The following is an 18,600-nucleotide window of genomic DNA, read 5'->3' as shown; positions in this document are numbered from 1 at the left end:
TCTCCCGGTGATTCTCAGCTATCACAGAAGCATAGAATCCCTCCAGTTTGGAAACAGGCCATTCCGCCCAACTAGCCGCTCAGTGGTTCGCACTGCTGCCTCACAGCACTAGGGACGCAGTCACGATTCCAGCTTTAGGGGACTGTCTGTGTCGTGTTTGCACATTCGCCCAGAGTCTGCGTGGGTTTGCTCCGGTTCGCTCCCACTGTCTAAAGACGTGCAAGTCGTGTGAATTGGCCATTCTAAATTGCCCCTAGTCGTAGGTACATTATTCAGAGAGAAACGGGTCTGGGTGGGTTGATGTGGACTTGTTGGGCTGAAGGGCCTGTTTCCACACTGTCGCCAATCTAATTTATTCTAATCTCGTCAACACCGACCTGCAGAGAGCAGTCTACCCAGACCCATTCCGCACACTGCATCGTTGTACATTGAATGCTGACTAATCCATCGGGCCCGCACAATCACCGTACACAATGGGACAATGAAGCATGGCCAATCCCGCAGAAGCTGCACATCTCTGTCACCGGAGCAGCCGGAGCAAACCCACGCGCGCACGGGGAGAGAGAGTGTTCAAACTGTCCAGACGCGAGGGCTGTTACCCAATCAGCCAAAGGTTCGCGGCGGCCGCTCGCCCGGCTCCATAGCTCAGCGGTTAGAGCGCTGGTCTCGTAAACCAGAGGGCGTGAGTTCAAATCTCACTGGGGCCTCATCGCATTTATCCTCTTTGCCAGGCCAGCCCGCAGTCAGTTTCAATGTTTGGTATGCGACTGACGAGTACCATGTTCGAATCGCTCAACGCCTGTTTATGGTCCAAGCGGCTTCTGAGGAAGGGCGAGTTTTCACCCCCAAACACCAGAGGAACGCGACGCGCTCCCGAATAACCCTGTTGGACTGAGAGCTGCTACTTTTGTCAAGTTGAGCTTTCCTGCAACTTCTGCTTTTGTCACTTACAGCGTTCAGTTGAAATCCAAAAACTTCTTTGTTCTGCAGGCAAAGAACGGGGCCGTGTGTGTTCACCGATTTCAGTTTGAGATCGCTGACCGATGATGTCTCCCGGTGATTCTCAGATATCACAGGAGCACAGAATCCCTCCAGTTTGGAAACAGTTTGGACTTGTTGGGCTGAAGGGCCTGTTTCCACACTGTCACCAATCTCATATATTCTTATCTCGTCAACACCGACCTGCAGAGAGCAATCTACCCAGGCCCATTCCGCGCACTGCATCATTCTACATTGAATGCTGACTAATCCACCGAGCCCGCACAATCACCGTACACAATGGGACAATGAAGCGTGGCCAATCCCGCAGAAGCTACACTTCTTTGTAAACGGAGCAGCCGGAGCAAACCCACGGGGAGAATGTTCAAACCGTTCAGACGGTGACGCGAGGGTCGATTGGAACCTGTGTCCCAAGCGGCTTCTTAGGAAGGGCGAGTTTTCACCCCCAAACACCAGAGGAACGAGACGCGCTCCCGAATAACCCTGTTGGACTGAGAGCTGCTACTTTTGTCAAGTTGAGCTTTCCTGCAACTTCTGCTTTTGTCACTTACAGCGTTCAGTTGAAATCCAAAATCTTCTTTGTTCTGCAGGCAAAGAACGGGGCCGTGTGTGTTCACCGATTTCAGTTTGAGATCGCTGACCGATTATGTCTCCCGGTGATTCTCAGATATCACAGGAGCACAGAATCCCTCCAGTTTGGAAACAGTTTGGACTTGTTGGGCTGAAGGGCCTGTTTCCACACTGTCACCAATCTCATATATTCTTATCTCGTCAACACCGACCTGCAGAGAGCAATCTACCCAGGCCCATTCCGCGCACTGCATCATTCTACATTGAATGCTGACTAATCCACCGAGCCCGCACAATCACCGTACACAATGGGACAATGAAGCGTGGCCAATCCCGCAGAAGCTACACTTCTTTGTAAACGGAGCAGCCGGAGCAAACCCACGGGGAGAATGTTCAAACCGTTCAGACGGTGACGCGAGGGTCGATTGGAACCTGTGTCCCAAGCGTTCTGACTCAGCCAGTGTTAACCAGTCAGCCAAGTTCCGCTGAGCGACCTGGCGCCTGGCTCCATAGCTCAGCGGTTAGAGCACTGGTCTTGTAAAACAGAGATCGTGAGTTCAAATCTCACTGGGGCCTCGTAGTCTTGTGGTATGATGCTGAGGAGCGCTGTGTTGTTCAAATTGCTCCTCGCCCGTTTGTCGTCCAACCGGCTTCTTGGAAGCATGAGCTTCTACCGGCCGGGTGAGTGGCGCTCCTGTTGGTCTGATAGCTGCTGCTTTTGGGAATTGATGTCTGAAACGCCTCTCATTTCTCGTCTCCGACCAGGTGAGCAGGTTTTCCTGCAACTTCTTCCTTCTGCAGGCAAAGAACGGGGCTGTGTGTGTTCACCGATTAAAGTTTGAGATCGCTGAACCGATTAAAGTTTGAGATCGCTGACCTCAGTCACTCCAAGCGACCGAATGACCATTCCCAATCATGTCTCCCGGTGATTCTCAGCTATCACAGAAGCATAGAATCCCTCCAGTTGGGAAACAGGCCATTCCGCCCAACTCGCCGCTCAGTGGTTCGCACTGCTGCCTCACAGCACTAGGGACGCAGTCACGATTCCAGCTTTAGGGGACTGTCTGTGTCGTGTTTGCACATTCGCCCAGAGTCTGCGTGGGTTTGCTCCGGTTCGCTCCCACTGTCTAAAGACGTGCAAGTCGTGTGAATTGGCCATTCTAAATTGCCCCTAGTCGTAGGTACATTATTCAGAGAGAAACGGGTCTGGGTGGGTTGATGTGGACTTGTTGGGCTGAAGGGCCTGTTTCCACACTGTCGCCAATCTAATTTATTCTAATCTCGTCAACACCGACCTGCAGAGAGCAGTCTACCCAGACCCATTCCGCACACTGCATCGTTGTACATTGAATGCTGACTAATCCATCGGGCCCGCACAATCACCGTACACAATGGGACAATGAAGCATGGCCAATCCCGCAGAAGCTGCACATCTCTGTAACCGGAGCAGCCGGAGCAAACCCACGCGCGCACGGGGAGAGAGAGTGTTCAAACTGTCCAGACGGTGACGCGAGGGCTGTTACCCAATCAGCCAAAGGTTCGCGGCGGCCGCTCGCCCGGCTCCATAGCTCAGCGGTTAGAGCGCTGGTCTCGTAAACCAGAGGGCGTGAGTTCAAATCTCACTGGGGCCTCATCGCATTTATCCTCTTTGCCAGGCCAGCCCGCAGTCAGTTTCAATGTTTGGTATGCGACTGACGAGTACCATGTTCGAATCGCTCAACGCCTGTTTATGGTCCAAGCGGCTTCTGAGGAAGGGCGAGTTTTCACCCCCAAACACCAGAGGAACGCGACGCGCTCCCGAATAACCCTGTTGGACTGAGAGCTGCTACTTTTGTCAAGTTGAGCTTTCCTGCAACTTCTGCTTTTGTCACTTACAGCGTTCAGTTGAAATCCAAAAACTTCTTTGTTCTGCAGGCAAAGAACGGGGCCGTGTGTGTTCACCGATTTCAGTTTGAGATCGCTGACCGATTATGTCTCCCGGTGATTCTCAGATATCACAGGAGCACAGAATCCCTCCAGTTTGGAAACAGTTTGGACTTGTTGGGCTGAAGGGCCTGTTTCCACACTGTCACCAATCTCATATATTCTTATCTCGTCAACACCGACCTGCAGAGAGCAATCTACCCAGGCCCATTCCGCGCACTGCATCATTCTACATTGAATGCTGACTAATCCACCGAGCCCGCACAATCACCGTACACAATGGGACAATGAAGCGTGGCCAATCCCGCAGAAGCTACACTTCTTTGTAAACGGAGCAGCCGGAGCAAACCCACGGGGAGAATGTTCAAACCGTTCAGACGGTGACGCGAGGGTCGATTGGAACCTGTGTCCCAAGCGTTCTGACTCAGCCAGTGTTAACCAGTCAGCCAAGTTCCGCTGAGCAACCTGGCGCCTGGCTCCATAGCTCAGCGGTTAGAGCACTGGTCTTGTAAACCAGAGGTCGTGAGTTCAAATCTCACTGGGGCCTCTCAGTCTTGTGGTATGACGCTGAGGAGCGCTGTGTTCTTCAAATTGCTCCTCGCCCGTTTGTCGTCCAACCGGCTTCTTGGAAGCACGAGCGTCCACCGGCGGGGCGGGTGGCGCTCCTGTTGGACTCCTAGCTGCTGCTTTTGGGAATTGATGTCTGAAACGCCTCTCATTTCTCGTCTCCGACCAGGTGAGCAGGTTTTCCTGCAACTTCTTTCTTCTGCAGGCAAAGAACGGGGCTGTGTGTGTTCACCGATTAAAGTTTGAGATCGCTGACCTCAGTCACTCCAAGCGACCGAATGACCATTCCCAATCATGTCTCCCGGTGATTCTCAGCTATCACAGAAGCATAGAATCCCTCCAGTTTGGAAACAGGCCATTCCGCCCAACTAGCCGCTCAGTGGTTCGCACTGCTGCCTCACAGCACTAGGGACGCAGTCACGATTCCAGCTTTAGGGGACTGTCTGTGTCGTGTTTGCACATTCGCCCAGAGTCTGCGTGGGTTTGCTCCGGTTCGCTCCCACTGTCTAAAGACGTGCAAGTCGTGTGAATTGGCCATTCTAAATTGCCCCTAGTCGTAGGTACATTATTCAGAGAGAAACGGGTCTGGGTGGGTTGATGTGGACTTGTTGGGCTGAAGGGCCTGTTTCCACACTGTCGCCAATCTAATTTATTCTAATCTCGTCAACACCGACCTGCAGAGAGCAGTCTACCCAGACCCATTCCGCACACTGCATCGTTGTACATTGAATGCTGACTAATCCATCGGGCCCGCACAATCACCGTACACAATGGGACAATGAAGCATGGCCAATCCCGCAGAAGCTGCACATCTCTGTCACCGGAGCAGCCGGAGCAAACCCACGCGCGCACGGGGAGAGAGAGTGTTCAAACTGTCCAGACGGTGACGCGAGGGCTGTTACCCAATCAGCCAAAGGTTCGCGGCGGCCGCTCGCCCGGCTCCATAGCTCAGCGGTTAGAGCGCTGGTCTCGTAAACCAGAGGGCGTGAGTTCAAATCTCACTGGGGCCTCATCGCATTTATCCTCTTTGCCAGGCCAGCCCGCAGTCAGTTTCAATGTTTGGTATGCGACTGACGAGTACCATGTTCGAATCGCTCAACGCCTGTTTATGGTCCAAGCGGCTTCTGAGGAAGGGCGAGTTTTCACCCCCAAACACCAGAGGAACGCGACGCGCTCCCGAATAACCCTGTTGGACTGAGAGCTGCTACTTTTGTCAAGTTGAGCTTTCCTGCAACTTCTGCTTTTGTCACTTACAGCGTTCAGTTGAAATCCAAAAACTTCTTTGTTCTGCAGGCAAAGAACGGGGCCGTGTGTGTTCACCGATTTCAGTTTGAGATCGCTGACCGATGATGTCTCCCGGTGATTCTCAGATATCACAGGAGCACAGAATCCCTCCAGTTTGGAAACAGTTTGGACTTGTTGGGCTGAAGGGCCTGTTTCCACACTGTCACCAATCTCATATATTCTTATCTCGTCAACACCGACCTGCAGAGAGCAATCTACCCAGGCCCATTCCGCGCACTGCATCATTCTACATTGAATGCTGACTAATCCACCGAGCCCGCACAATCACCGTACACAATGGGACAATGAAGCGTGGCCAATCCCGCAGAAGCTACACTTCTTTGTAAACGGAGCAGCCGGAGCAAACCCACGGGGAGAATGTTCAAACCGTTCAGACGGTGACGCGAGGGTCGATTGGAACCTGTGTCCCAAGCGTTCTGACTCAGCCAGTGTTAACCAGTCAGCCAAGTTCCGCTGAGCAACCTGGCGCCTGGCTCCATAGCTCAGCGGTTAGAGCACTGGTCTTGTAAACCAGAGGTCGTGAGTTCAAATCTCACTGGGGCCTCGTAGTCTTGTGGTATGATGCTGAGGAGCGCTGTGTTGTTCAAATTGCTCCTCGCCCGTTTGTCGTCCAACCGGCTTCTTGGAAGCACGAGCGTCCACCGGCGGGGCGGGTGGCGCTCCTGTTGGACTCATAGCTGCTGCTTTTGGGAATTGATGTCTGAAACGCCTCTCATTTCTCGTCTCCGACCAGGTGAGCAGGTTTTCCTGCAACTTCTTCCTTCTGCAGGCAAAGAACGGGGCTGTGTGTGTTCACCGATTAAAGTTTGAGATCGCTGAACCGATTAAAGTTTGAGATCGCTGACCTCAGTCACTCCAAGCGACCGAATGACCATTCCCAATCATGTCTCCCGGTGATTCTCAGCTATCACAGAAGCATAGAATCCCTCCAGTTTGGAAACAGGCCATTCCGCCCAACTCGCCGCTCAGTGGTTCGCACTGCTGCCTCACAGCACTAGGGACGCAGTCACGATTCCAGCTTTAGGGGACTGTCTGTGTCGTGTTTGCACATTCGCCCAGAGTCTGCGTGGGTTTGCTCCGGTTCGCTCCCACTGTCTAAAGACGTGCAAGTCGTGTGAATTGGCCATTCTAAATTGCCCCTAGTCGTAGGTACATTATTCAGAGAGAAACGGGTCTGGGTGGGTTGATGTGGACTTGTTGGGCTGAAGGGCCTGTTTCCACACTGTCGCCAATCTAATTTATTCTAATCTCGTCAACACCGACCTGCAGAGAGCAGTCTACCCAGACCCATTCCGCACACTGCATCGTTGTACATTGAATGCTGACTAATCCATCGGGCCCGCACAATCACCGTACACAATGGGACAATGAAGCGTGGCCAATCCCGCAGAAGCTGCACATCTCTGTAACCGGAGCAGCCGGAGCAAACCCACGCGCGCACGGGGAGAGAGAGTGTTCAAACTGTCCAGACGGTGACGCGAGGGCTGTTACCCAATCAGCCAAAGGTTCGCGGCGGCCGCTCGCCCGGCTCCATAGCTCAGCGGTTAGAGCGCTGGTCTCGTAAACCAGAGGGCGTGAGTTCAAATCTCACTGGGGCCTCATCGCATTTATCCTCTTTGCCAGGCCAGCCCGCAGTCAGTTTCAATGTTTGGTATGCGACTGACGAGTACCATGTTCGAATCGCTCAACGCCTGTTTATGGTCCAAGCGGCTTCTGAGGAAGGGCGAGTTTTCACCCCCAAACACCAGAGGTACGAGACGCGCTCCCGAATAACCCTGTTGGACTGAGAGCTGCTACTTTTGTCAAGTTGAGCTTTCCTGCAACTTCTGCTTTTGTCACTTACAGCGTTCAGTTGAAATCCAAAAACTTCTTTGTTCTGCAGGCAAAGAACGGGGCCGTGTGTGTTCACCGATTTCAGTTTGAGATCGCTGACCGATTATGTCTCCCGGTGATTCTCAGATATCACAGGAGCACAGAATCCCTCCAGTTTGGAAACAGTTTGGACTTGTTGGGCTGAAGGGCCTGTTTCCACACTGTCACCAATCTCATATATTCTTATCTCGTCAACACCGACCTGCAGAGAGCAATCTACCCAGGCCCATTCCGCGCACTGCATCATTCTACATTGAATGCTGACTAATCCACCGAGCCCGCACAATCACCGTACACAATGGGACAATGAAGCGTGGCCAATCCCGCAGAAGCTACACTTCTTTGTAAACGGAGCAGCCGGAGCAAACCCACGGGGAGAATGTTCAAACCGTTCAGACGGTGACGCGAGGGTCGATTGGAACCTGTGTCCCAAGCGTTCTGACTCAGCCAGTGTTAACCAGTCAGCCAAGTTCCGCTGAGCAACCTGGCGCCTGGCTCCATAGCTCAGCGGTTAGAGCACTGGTCTTGTAAACCAGAGGTCGTGAGTTCAAATCTCACTGGGGCCTCTCAGTCTTGTGGTATGACGCTGAGGAGCGCTGTGTTCTTCAAATTGCTCCTCGCCCGTTTGTCGTCCAACCGGCTTCTTGGAAGCACGAGCGTCCACCGGCGGGGCGGGTGGCGCTCCTGTTGGACTCCTAGCTGCTGCTTTTGGGAATTGATGTCTGAAACGCCTCTCATTTCTCGTCTCCGACCAGGTGAGCAGGTTTTCCTGCAACTTCTTTCTTCTGCAGGCAAAGAACGGGGCTGTGTGTGTTCACCGATTAAAGTTTGAGATCGCTGACCTCAGTCACTCCAAGCGACCGAATGACCATTCCCAATCATGTCTCCCGGTGATTCTCAGCTATCACAGAAGCATAGAATCCCTCCAGTTTGGAAACAGGCCATTCCGCCCAACTAGCCGCTCAGTGGTTCGCACTGCTGCCTCACAGCACTAGGGACGCAGTCACGATTCCAGCTTTAGGGGACTGTCTGTGTCGTGTTTGCACATTCGCCCAGAGTCTGCGTGGGTTTGCTCCGGTTCGCTCCCACTGTCTAAAGACGTGCAAGTCGTGTGAATTGGCCATTCTAAATTGCCCCTAGTCGTAGGTACATTATTCAGAGAGAAACGGGTCTGGGTGGGTTGATGTGGACTTGTTGGGCTGAAGGGCCTGTTTCCACACTGTCGCCAATCTAATTTATTCTAATCTCGTCAACACCGACCTGCAGAGAGCAGTCTACCCAGACCCATTCCGCACACTGCATCGTTGTACATTGAATGCTGACTAATCCATCGGGCCCGCACAATCACCGTACACAATGGGACAATGAAGCATGGCCAATCCCGCAGAAGCTGCACATCTCTGTCACCGGAGCAGCCGGAGCAAACCCACGCGCGCACGGGGAGAGAGAGTGTTCAAACTGTCCAGACGGTGACGCGAGGGCTGTTACCCAATCAGCCAAAGGTTCGCGGCGGCCGCTCGCCCGGCTCCATAGCTCAGCGGTTAGAGCGCTGGTCTCGTAAACCAGAGGGCGTGAGTTCAAATCTCACTGGGGCCTCATCGCATTTATCCTCTTTGCCAGGCCAGCCCGCAGTCAGTTTCAATGTTTGGTATGCGACTGACGAGTACCATGTTCGAATCGCTCAACGCCTGTTTATGGTCCAAGCGGCTTCTGAGGAAGGGCGAGTTTTCACCCCCAAACACCAGAGGAACGCGACGCGCTCCCGAATAACCCTGTTGGACTGAGAGCTGCTACTTTTGTCAAGTTGAGCTTTCCTGCAACTTCTGCTTTTGTCACTTACAGCGTTCAGTTGAAATCCAAAAACTTCTTTGTTCTGCAGGCAAAGAACGGGGCCGTGTGTGTTCACCGATTTCAGTTTGAGATCGCTGACCGATGATGTCTCCCGGTGATTCTCAGATATCACAGGAGCACAGAATCCCTCCAGTTTGGAAACAGTTTGGACTTGTTGGGCTGAAGGGCCTGTTTCCACACTGTCACCAATCTCATATATTCTTATCTCGTCAACACCGACCTGCAGAGAGCAATCTACCAGGCCCATTCCGCGCACTGCATCATTCTACATTGAATGCTGACTAATCCACCGAGCCCGCACAATCACCGTACACAATGGGACAATGAAGCGTGGCCAATCCCGCAGAAGCTACACTTCTTTGTAAACGGAGCAGCCGGAGCAAACCCACGGGGAGAATGTTCAAACCGTTCAGACGGTGACGCGAGGGTCGATTGGAACCTGTGTCCCAAGCGGCTTCTTAGGAAGGGCGAGTTTTCACCCCCAAACACCAGAGGAACGAGACGCGCTCCCGAATAACCCTGTTGGACTGAGAGCTGCTACTTTTGTCAAGTTGAGCTTTCCTGCAACTTCTGCTTTTGTCACTTACAGCGTTCAGTTGAAATCCAAAACTTCTTTGTTCTGCAGGCAAAGAACGGGGCCGTGTGTGTTCACCGATTTCAGTTTGAGATCGCTGACCGATTATGTCTCCCGGTGATTCTCAGATATCACAGGAGCACAGAATCCCTCCAGTTTGGAAACAGTTTGGACTTGTTGGGCTGAAGGGCCTGTTTCCACACTGTCACCAATCTCATATATTCTTATCTCGTCAACACCGACCTGCAGAGAGCAATCTACCAGGCCCATTCCGCGCACTGCATCATTCTACATTGAATGCTGACTAATCCACCGAGCCCGCACAATCACCGTACACAATGGGACAATGAAGCGTGGCCAATCCCGCAGAAGCTACACTTCTTTGTAAACGGAGCAGCCGGAGCAAACCCACGGGGAGAATGTTCAAACCGTTCAGACGGTGACGCGAGGGTCGATTGGAACCTGTGTCCCAAGCGTTCTGACTCAGCCAGTGTTAACCAGTCAGCCAAGTTCCGCTGAGCGACCTGGCGCCTGGCTCCATAGCTCAGCGGTTAGAGCACTGGTCTTGTAAAACAGAGATCGTGAGTTCAAATCTCACTGGGGCCTCGTAGTCTTGTGGTATGATGCTGAGGAGCGCTGTGTTCTTCAAATTGCTCCTCGCCCGTTTGTCGTCCAACCGGCTTCTTGGAAGCACGAGCGTCCACCGGCGGGGCGGGTGGCGCTCCTGTTGGACTCATAGCTGCTGCTTTTGGGAATTGATGTCTGAAACGCCTCTCATTTCTCGTCTCCGACCAGGTGAGCAGGTTTTCCTGCAACTTCTTCCTTCTGCAGGCAAAGAACGGGGCTGTGTGTGTTCACCGATTAAAGTTTGAGATCGCTGAACCGATTAAAGTTTGAGATCGCTGACCTCAGTCACTCCAAGCGACCGAATGACCATTCCCAATCATGTCTCCCGGTGATTCTCAGCTATCACAGAAGCATAGAATCCCTCCAGTTTGGAAACAGGCCATTCCGCCCAACTCGCCGCTCAGTGGTTCGCACTGCTGCCTCACAGCACTAGGGACGCAGTCACGATTCCAGCTTTAGGGGACTGTCTGTGTCGTGTTTGCACATTCGCCCAGAGTCTGCGTGGGTTTGCTCCGGTTCGCTCCACTGTCTAAAGACGTGCAAGTCGTGTGAATTGGCCATTCTAAATTGCCCCTAGTCGTAGGTACATTATTCAGAGAGAAACGGGTCTGGGTGGGTTGATGTGGACTTGTTGGGCTGAAGGGCCTGTTTCCACACTGTCGCCAATCTAATTTATTCTAATCTCGTCAACACCGACCTGCAGAGAGCAGTCTACCCAGACCCATTCCGCACACTGCATCGTTGTACATTGAATGCTGACTAATCCATCGGGCCCGCACAATCACCGTACACAATGGGACAATGAAGCGTGGCCAATCCCGCAGAAGCTGCACATCTCTGTAACCGGAGCAGCCGGAGCAAACCCACGCGCGCACGGGGAGAGAGAGTGTTCAAACTGTCCAGACGGTGACGCGAGGGCTGTTACCCAATCAGCCAAAGGTTCGCGGCGGCCGCTCGCCCGGCTCCATAGCTCAGCGGTTAGAGCGCTGGTCTCGTAAACCAGAGGGCGTGAGTTCAAATCTCACTGGGGCCTCATCGCATTTATCCTCTTTGCCAGGCCAGCCCGCAGTCAGTTTCAATGTTTGGTATGCGACTGACGAGTACCATGTTCGAATCGCTCAACGCCTGTTTATGGTCCAAGCGGCTTCTGAGGAAGGGCGAGTTTTCACCCCCAAACACCAGAGGAACGCGACGCGCTCCCGAATAACCCTGTTGGACTGAGAGCTGCTACTTTTGTCAAGTTGAGCTTTCCTGCAACTTCTGCTTTTGTCACTTACAGCGTTCAGTTGAAATCCAAAAACTTCTTTGTTCTGCAGGCAAAGAACGGGGCCGTGTGTGTTCACCGATTTCAGTTTGAGATCGCTGACCGATGATGTCTCCCGGTGATTCTCAGATATCACAGGAGCACAGAATCCCTCCAGTTTGGAAACAGTTTGGACTTGTTGGGCTGAAGGGCCTGTTTCCACACTGTCACCAATCTCATATATTCTTATCTCGTCAACACCGACCTGCAGAGAGCAATCTACCCAGGCCCATTCCGCGCACTGCATCATTCTACATTGAATGCTGACTAATCCACCGAGCCCGCACAATCACCGTACACAATGGGACAATGAAGCGTGGCCAATCCCGCAGAAGCTACACTTCTTTGTAAACGGAGCAGCCGGAGCAAACCCACGGGGAGAATGTTCAAACCGTTCAGACGGTGACGCGAGGGTCGATTGGAACCTGTGTCCCAAGCGTTCTGACTCAGCCAGTGTTAACCAGTCAGCCAAGTTCCGCTGAGCGACCTGGCGCCTGGCTCCATAGCTCAGCGGTTAGAGCACTGGTCTTGTAAACCAGAGGTCGTGAGTTCAAATCTCACTGGGGCCTCTCAGTCTTGTGGTATGACGCTGAGGAGCGCTGTGTTCTTCAAATTGCTCCTCGCCCGTTTGTCGTCCAACCGGCTTCTTGGAAGCACGAGCGTCCACCGGCGGGGCGGGTGGCGCTCCTGTTGGACTCATAGCTGCTGCTTTTGGGAATTGATGTCTGAAACGCCTCTCATTTCTCGTCTCCGACCAGGTGAGCAGGTTTTCCTGCAACTTCTTTCTTCTGCAGGCAAAGAACGGGGCTGTGTGTGTTCACCGATTAAAGTTTGAGATCGCTGAACCGATTAAAGTTTGAGATCGCTGACCTCAGTCACTCCAAGCGACCGAATGACCATTCCCAATCATGTCTCCCGGTGATTCTCAGCTATCACAGAAGCATAGAATCCCTCCAGTTTGGAAACAGGCCATTCCGCCCAACTAGCCGCTCAGTGGTTCGCACTGCTGCCTCACAGCACTAGGGACGCAGTCACGATTCCAGCTTTAGGGGACTGTCTGTGTCGTGTTTGCACATTCGCCCAGAGTCTGCGTGGGTTTGCTCCGGTTCGCTCCCACTGTCTAAAGACGTGCAAGTCGTGTGAATTGGCCATTCTAAATTGCCCCTAGTCGTAGGTACATTATTCAGAGAGAAACGGGTCTGGGTGGGTTGATGTGGACTTGTTGGGCTGAAGGGCCTGTTTCCACACTGTCGCCAATCTAATTTATTCTAATCTCGTCAACACCGACCTGCAGAGAGCAGTCTACCCAGACCCATTCCGCACACTGCATCGTTGTACATTGAATGCTGACTAATCCATCGGGCCCGCACAATCACCGTACACAATGGGACAATGAAGCATGGCCAATCCCGCAGAAGCTGCACATCTCTGTAACCGGAGCAGCCGGAGCAAACCCACGCGCGCACGGGGAGAGAGAGTGTTCAAACTGTCCAGACGGTGACGCGAGGGCTGTTACCCAATCAGCCAAAGGTTCGCGGCGGCCGCTCGCCCGGCTCCATAGCTCAGCGGTTAGAGCGCTGGTCTCGTAAACCAGAGGGCGTGAGTTCAAATCTCACTGGGGCCTCATCGCATTTATCCTCTTTGCCAGGCCAGCCCGCAGTCAGTTTCAATGTTTGGTATGCGACTGACGAGTACCATGTTCGAATCGCTCAACGCCTGTTTATGGTCCAAGCGGCTTCTGAGGAAGGGCGAGTTTTCACCCCCAAACACCAGAGGTACGCGACGCGCTCCCGAATAACCCTGTTGGACTGAGAGCTGCTACTTTTGTCAAGTTGAGCTTTCCTGCAACTTCTGCTTTTGTCACTTACAGCGTTCAGTTGAAATCCAAAAACTTCTTTGTTCTGCAGGCAAAGAACGGGGCCGTGTGTGTTCACCGATTTCAGTTTGAGATCGCTGACCGATGATGTCTCCCGGTGATTCTCAGATATCACAGGAGCACAGAATCCCTCCAGTTTGGAAACAGTTTGGACTTGTTGGGCTGAAGGGCCTGTTTCCACACTGTCACCAATCTCATATATTCTTATCTCGTCAACACCGACCTGCAGAGAGCAATCTACCCAGGCCCATTCCGCGCACTGCATCATTCTACATTGAATGCTGACTAATCCACCGAGCCCGCACAATCACCGTACACAATGGGACAATGAAGCGTGGCCAATCCCGCAGAAGCTACACTTCTTTGTAAACGGAGCAGCCGGAGCAAACCCACGGGGAGAATGTTCAAACCGTTCAGACGGTGACGCGAGGGTCGATTGGAACCTGTGTCCCAAGCGTTCTGACTCAGCCAGTGTTAACCAGTCAGCCAAGTTCCGCTGAGCGACCTGGCGCCTGGCTCCATAGCTCAGCGGTTAGAGCACTGGTCTTGTAAACCAGAGGTCGTGAGTTCAAATCTCACTGGGGCCTCTCAGTCTTGTGGTATGACGCTGAGGAGCGCTGTGTTCTTCAAATTGCTCCTCGCCCGTTGTCGTCCAACCGGCTTCTTGGAAGCACGAGCGTCCACCGGCGGGGCGGGTGGCGCTCCTGTTGGACTCATAGCTGCTGCTTTTGGGAATTGATGTCTGAAACGCCTCTCATTTCTCGTCTCCGACCAGGTGAGCAGGTTTTCCTGCAACTTCTTTCTTCTGCAGGCAAAGAACGGGGCTGTGTGTGTTCACCGATTAAAGTTTGAGATCGCTGAACCGATTAAAGTTTGAGATCGCTGACCTCAGTCACTCCAAGCGACCGAATGACCATTCCCAATCATGTCTCCCGGTGATTCTCAGCTATCACAGAAGCATAGAATCCCTCCAGTTTGGAAACAGGCCATTCCGCCCAACTAGCCGCTCAGTGGTTCGCACTGCTGCCTCACAGCACTAGGGACGCAGTCACGATTCCAGCTTTAGGGGACTGTCTGTGTCGTGTTTGCACATTCGCCCAGAGTCTGCGTGGGTTTGCTCCGGTTCGCTCCCACTGTCTAAAGACGTGCAAGTCGTGTGAATTGGCCATTCTAAATTGCCCCTAGTCGTAGGTACATTATTCAGAGAGAAACGGGTCTGGGTGGGTTGATGTGGACTTGTTGGGCTGAAGGGCCTGTTTCCACACTGTCGCCAATCTAATTTATTCTAATCTCGTCAACACCGACCTGCAGAGAGCAGTCTACCCAGACCCATTCCGCACACTGCATCGTTGTACATTGAATGCTGACTAATCCATCGGGCCCGCACAATCACCGTACACAATGGGACAATGAAGCATGGCCAATCCCGCAGAAGCTGCACATCTCTGTAACCGGAGCAGCCGGAGCAAACCCACGCGCGCACGGGGAGAGAGAGTGTTCAAACTGTCCAGACGGTGACGCGAGGGCTGTTACCCAATCAGCCAAAGGTTCGCGGCGGCCGCTCGCCCGGCTCCATAGCTCAGCGGTTAGAGCGCTGGTCTCGTAAACCAGAGGGCGTGAGTTCAAATCTCACTGGGGCCTCATCGCATTTATCCTCTTTGCCAGGCCAGCCCGCAGTCAGTTTCAATGTTTGGTATGCGACTGACGAGTACCATGTTCGAATCGCTCAACGCCTGTTTATGGTCCAAGCGGCTTCTGAGGAAGGGCGAGTTTTCACCCCCAAACACCAGAGGAACGCGACGCGCTCCCGAATAACCCTGTTGGACTGAGAGCTGCTACTTTTGTCAAGTTGAGCTTTCCTGCAACTTCTGCTTTTGTCACTTACAGCGTTCAGTTGAAATCCAAAAACTTCTTTGTTCTGCAGGCAAAGAACGGGGCCGTGTGTGTTCACCGATTTCAGTTTGAGATCGCTGACCGATGATGTCTCCCGGTGATTCTCAGATATCACAGGAGCACAGAATCCCTCCAGTTTGGAAACAGTTTGGACTTGTTGGGCTGAAGGGCCTGTTTCCACACTGTCACCAATCTCATATATTCTTATCTCGTCACACCGACCTGCAGAGAGCAATCTACCCAGGCCCATTCCGCGCACTGCATCATTCTACATTGAATGCTGACTAATCCACCGAGCCCGCACAATCACCGTACACAATGGGACAATGAAGCGTGGCCAATCCCGCAGAAGCTACACTTCTTTGTAAACGGAGCAGCCGGAGCAAACCCACGGGGAGAATGTTCAAACCGTTCAGACGGTGACGCGAGGGTCGATTGGAACCTGTGTCCCAAGCGTTCTGACTCAGCCAGTGTTAACCAGTCAGCCAAGTTCCGCTGAGCGACCTGGCGCCTGGCTCCATAGCTCAGCGGTTAGAGCACTGGTCTTGTAAACCAGAGGTCGTGAGTTCAAATCTCACTGGGGCCTCTCAGTCTTGTGGTATGACGCTGAGGAGCGCTGTGTTCTTCAAATTGCTCCTCGCCCGTTTGTCGTCCAACCGGCTTCTTGGAAGCACGAGCGTCCACCGGCGGGGGCGGGGTGGCGCTCCTGTTGGACTCATAGCTGCTGCTTTTGGGAATTGATGTCTGAAACGCCTCTCATTTCTCGTCTCCGACCAGGTGAGCAGGTTTTCCTGCAACTTCTTTCTTCTGCAGGCAAAGAACGGGCTGTGTGTGTTCACCGATTAAAGTTTGAGATCGCTGAACCGATTAAAGTTTGAGATCGCTGACCTCAGTCACTCCAAGCGACCGAATGACCATTCCCAATCATGTCTCCCGGTGATTCTCAGCTATCACAGAAGCATAGAATCCCTCCAGTTTGGAAACAGGCCATTCCGCCCAACTAGCCGCTCAGTGGTTCGCACTGCTGCCTCACAGCACTAGGGACGCAGTCACGATTCCAGCTTTAGGGGACTGTCTGTGTCGTGTTTGCACATTCGCCCAGAGTCTGCGTGGGTTTGCTCCGGTTCGCTCCCACTGTCTAAAGACGTGCAAGTCGTGTGAATTGGCCATTCTAAATTGCCCCTAGTCGTAGGTACATTATTCAGAGAGAAACGGGTCTGGGTGGGTTGATGTGGACTTGTTGGGCTGAAGGGCCTGTTTCCACACTGTCGCCAATCTAATTTATTCTAATCTCGTCAACACCGACCTGCAGAGAGCAGTCTACCCAGACCCATTCCGCACACTGCATCGTTGTACATTGAATGCTGACTAATCCATCGAGCCCGCACAATCACCGTACACAATGGGACAATGAAGCATGGCCAATCCCGCAGAAGCTGCACATCTCTGTAACCGGAGCAGCCGGAGCAAACCCACGCGCGCACGGGGAGAGAGAGTGTTCAAACTGTCCAGACGGTGACGCGAGGGCTGTTACCCAATCAGCCAAAGGTTCGCGGCGGCCGCTCGCCCGGCTCCATAGCTCAGCGGTTAGAGCGCTGGTCTCGTAAACCAGAGGGCGTGAGTTCAAATCTCACTGGGGCCTCATCGCATTTATCCTCTTTGCCAGGCCAGCCCGCAGTCAGTTTCAATGTTTGGTATGCGACTGACGAGTACCATGTTCGAATCGCTCAACGCCTGTTTATGGTCCAAGCGGCTTCTGAGGAAGGGCGAGTTTTCACCCCCAAACACCAGAGGTACGCGACGCGCTCCCGAATAACCCTGTTGGACTGAGAGCTGCTACTTTTGTCAAGTTGAGCTTTCCTGCAACTTCTGCTTTTGTCACTTACAGCGTTCAGTTGAAATCCAAAACTTCTTTGTTCTGCAGGCAAAGAACGGGGCCGTGTGTGTTCACCGATTTCAGTTTGAGATCGCTGACCGATGATGTCTCCCGGTGATTCTCAGATATCACAGGAGCACAGAATCCCTCCAGTTTGGAAACAGTTTGGACTTGTTGGGCTGAAGGGCCTGTTTCCACACTGTCACCAATCTCATATATTCTTATCTCGTCAACACCGACCTGCAGAGAGCAATCTACCCAGGCCCATTCCGCGCACTGCATCATTCTACATTGAATGCTGACTAATCCACCGAGCCCGCACAATCACCGTACACAATGGGACAATGAAGCGTGGCCAATCCCGCAGAAGCTACACTTCTTTGTAAACGGAGCAGCCGGAGCAAACCCACGGGGAGAATGTTCAAACCGTTCAGACGGTGACGCGAGGGTCGATTGGAACCTGTGTCCCAAGCGTTCTGACTCAGCCAGTGTTAACCAGTCAGCCAAGTTCCGCTGAGCGACCTGGCGCCTGGCTCCATAGCTCAGCGGTTAGAGCACTGGTCTTGTAAACCAGAGGTCGTGAGTTCAAATCTCACTGGGGCCTCTCAGTCTTGTGGTATGACGCTGAGGAGCGCTGTGTTCTTCAAATTGCTCCTCGCCCGTTTGTCGTCCAACCGGCTTCTTGGAAGCACGAGCGTCCACCGGCGGGGCGGGTGGCGCTCCTGTTGGACTCATAGCTGCTGCTTTTGGGAATTGATGTCTGAAACGCCTCTCATTTCTCGTCTCCGACCAGGTGAGCAGGTTTTCCTGCAACTTCTTTCTTCTGCAGGCAAAGAACGGGCTGTGTGTGTTCACCGATTAAAGTTTGAGATCGCTGAACCGATTAAAGTTTGAGATCGCTGACCTCAGTCACTCCAAGCGACCGAATGACCATTCCCAATCATGTCTCCCGGTGATTCTCAGCTATCACAGAAGCATAGAATCCCTCCAGTTGGAAACAGGCCATTCCGCCCAACTAGCCGCTCAGTGGTTCGCACTGCTGCCTCACAGCACTAGGGACGCAGTCACGATTCCAGCTTTAGGGGACTGTCTGTGTCGTGTTTGCACATTCGCCCAGAGTCTGCGTGGGTTTGCTCCGGTTCGCTCCCACTGTCTAAAGACGTGCAAGTCGTGTGAATTGGCCATTCTAAATTGCCCCTAGTCGTAGGTACATTATTCAGAGAGAAACGGGTCTGGGTGGGTTGATGTGGACTTGTTGGGCTGAAGGGCCTGTTTCCACACTGTCGCCAATCTAATTTATTCTAATCTCGTCAACACCGACCTGCAGAGAGCAGTCTACCCAGACCCATTCCGCACACTGCATC

At 53.0% G+C, this 18,600-nt stretch overlaps 7 non-coding genes across 7 annotated transcripts; all 7 read left to right on the top strand.

Annotated features, from left to right (window-relative positions):
- Window positions 1-3,966: 3,966 nt before the first annotated feature.
- Window positions 3,967-4,039, top strand: trnat-ugu (transfer RNA threonine (anticodon UGU)). Its single transcript has one exon. It is a non-coding gene; the product is annotated as a tRNA-Thr (tRNA).
- A 1,796-nt stretch (window positions 4,040-5,835) lies between these two features.
- Window positions 5,836-5,908, top strand: trnat-ugu (transfer RNA threonine (anticodon UGU)). The gene has a single exon. It is a non-coding gene; the product is annotated as a tRNA-Thr (tRNA).
- Window positions 5,909-7,729: 1,821 nt separating this feature from the next.
- Window positions 7,730-7,802, top strand: trnat-ugu (transfer RNA threonine (anticodon UGU)). The gene has a single exon. It is a non-coding gene; the product is annotated as a tRNA-Thr (tRNA).
- A 4,285-nt stretch (window positions 7,803-12,087) lies between these two features.
- On the top strand, window positions 12,088-12,160 carry trnat-ugu (transfer RNA threonine (anticodon UGU)). The gene has a single exon. It is a non-coding gene; the product is annotated as a tRNA-Thr (tRNA).
- A 1,821-nt stretch (window positions 12,161-13,981) lies between these two features.
- On the top strand, window positions 13,982-14,054 carry trnat-ugu (transfer RNA threonine (anticodon UGU)). Its single transcript has one exon. It is a non-coding gene; the product is annotated as a tRNA-Thr (tRNA).
- A 1,819-nt stretch (window positions 14,055-15,873) lies between these two features.
- trnat-ugu (transfer RNA threonine (anticodon UGU)) lies at window positions 15,874-15,946 on the top strand. Its single transcript has one exon. It is a non-coding gene; the product is annotated as a tRNA-Thr (tRNA).
- A 1,821-nt stretch (window positions 15,947-17,767) lies between these two features.
- trnat-ugu (transfer RNA threonine (anticodon UGU)) lies at window positions 17,768-17,840 on the top strand. Its single transcript has one exon. It is a non-coding gene; the product is annotated as a tRNA-Thr (tRNA).
- The last annotated feature ends 760 nt before the right edge of the window (window positions 17,841-18,600 follow it).

The sequence above is a fragment of the Hemiscyllium ocellatum genome, unplaced genomic scaffold, assembly GCF_020745735.1.
Source record: "Hemiscyllium ocellatum isolate sHemOce1 unplaced genomic scaffold, sHemOce1.pat.X.cur. scaffold_2817_pat_ctg1, whole genome shotgun sequence".
NCBI classification, from domain to species: domain Eukaryota; kingdom Metazoa; phylum Chordata; class Chondrichthyes; order Orectolobiformes; family Hemiscylliidae; genus Hemiscyllium; species Hemiscyllium ocellatum.
The sequence above is the reverse complement of the archived record's forward strand: the minus strand, read 5'-3'. Positions and strand labels throughout refer to the sequence as shown.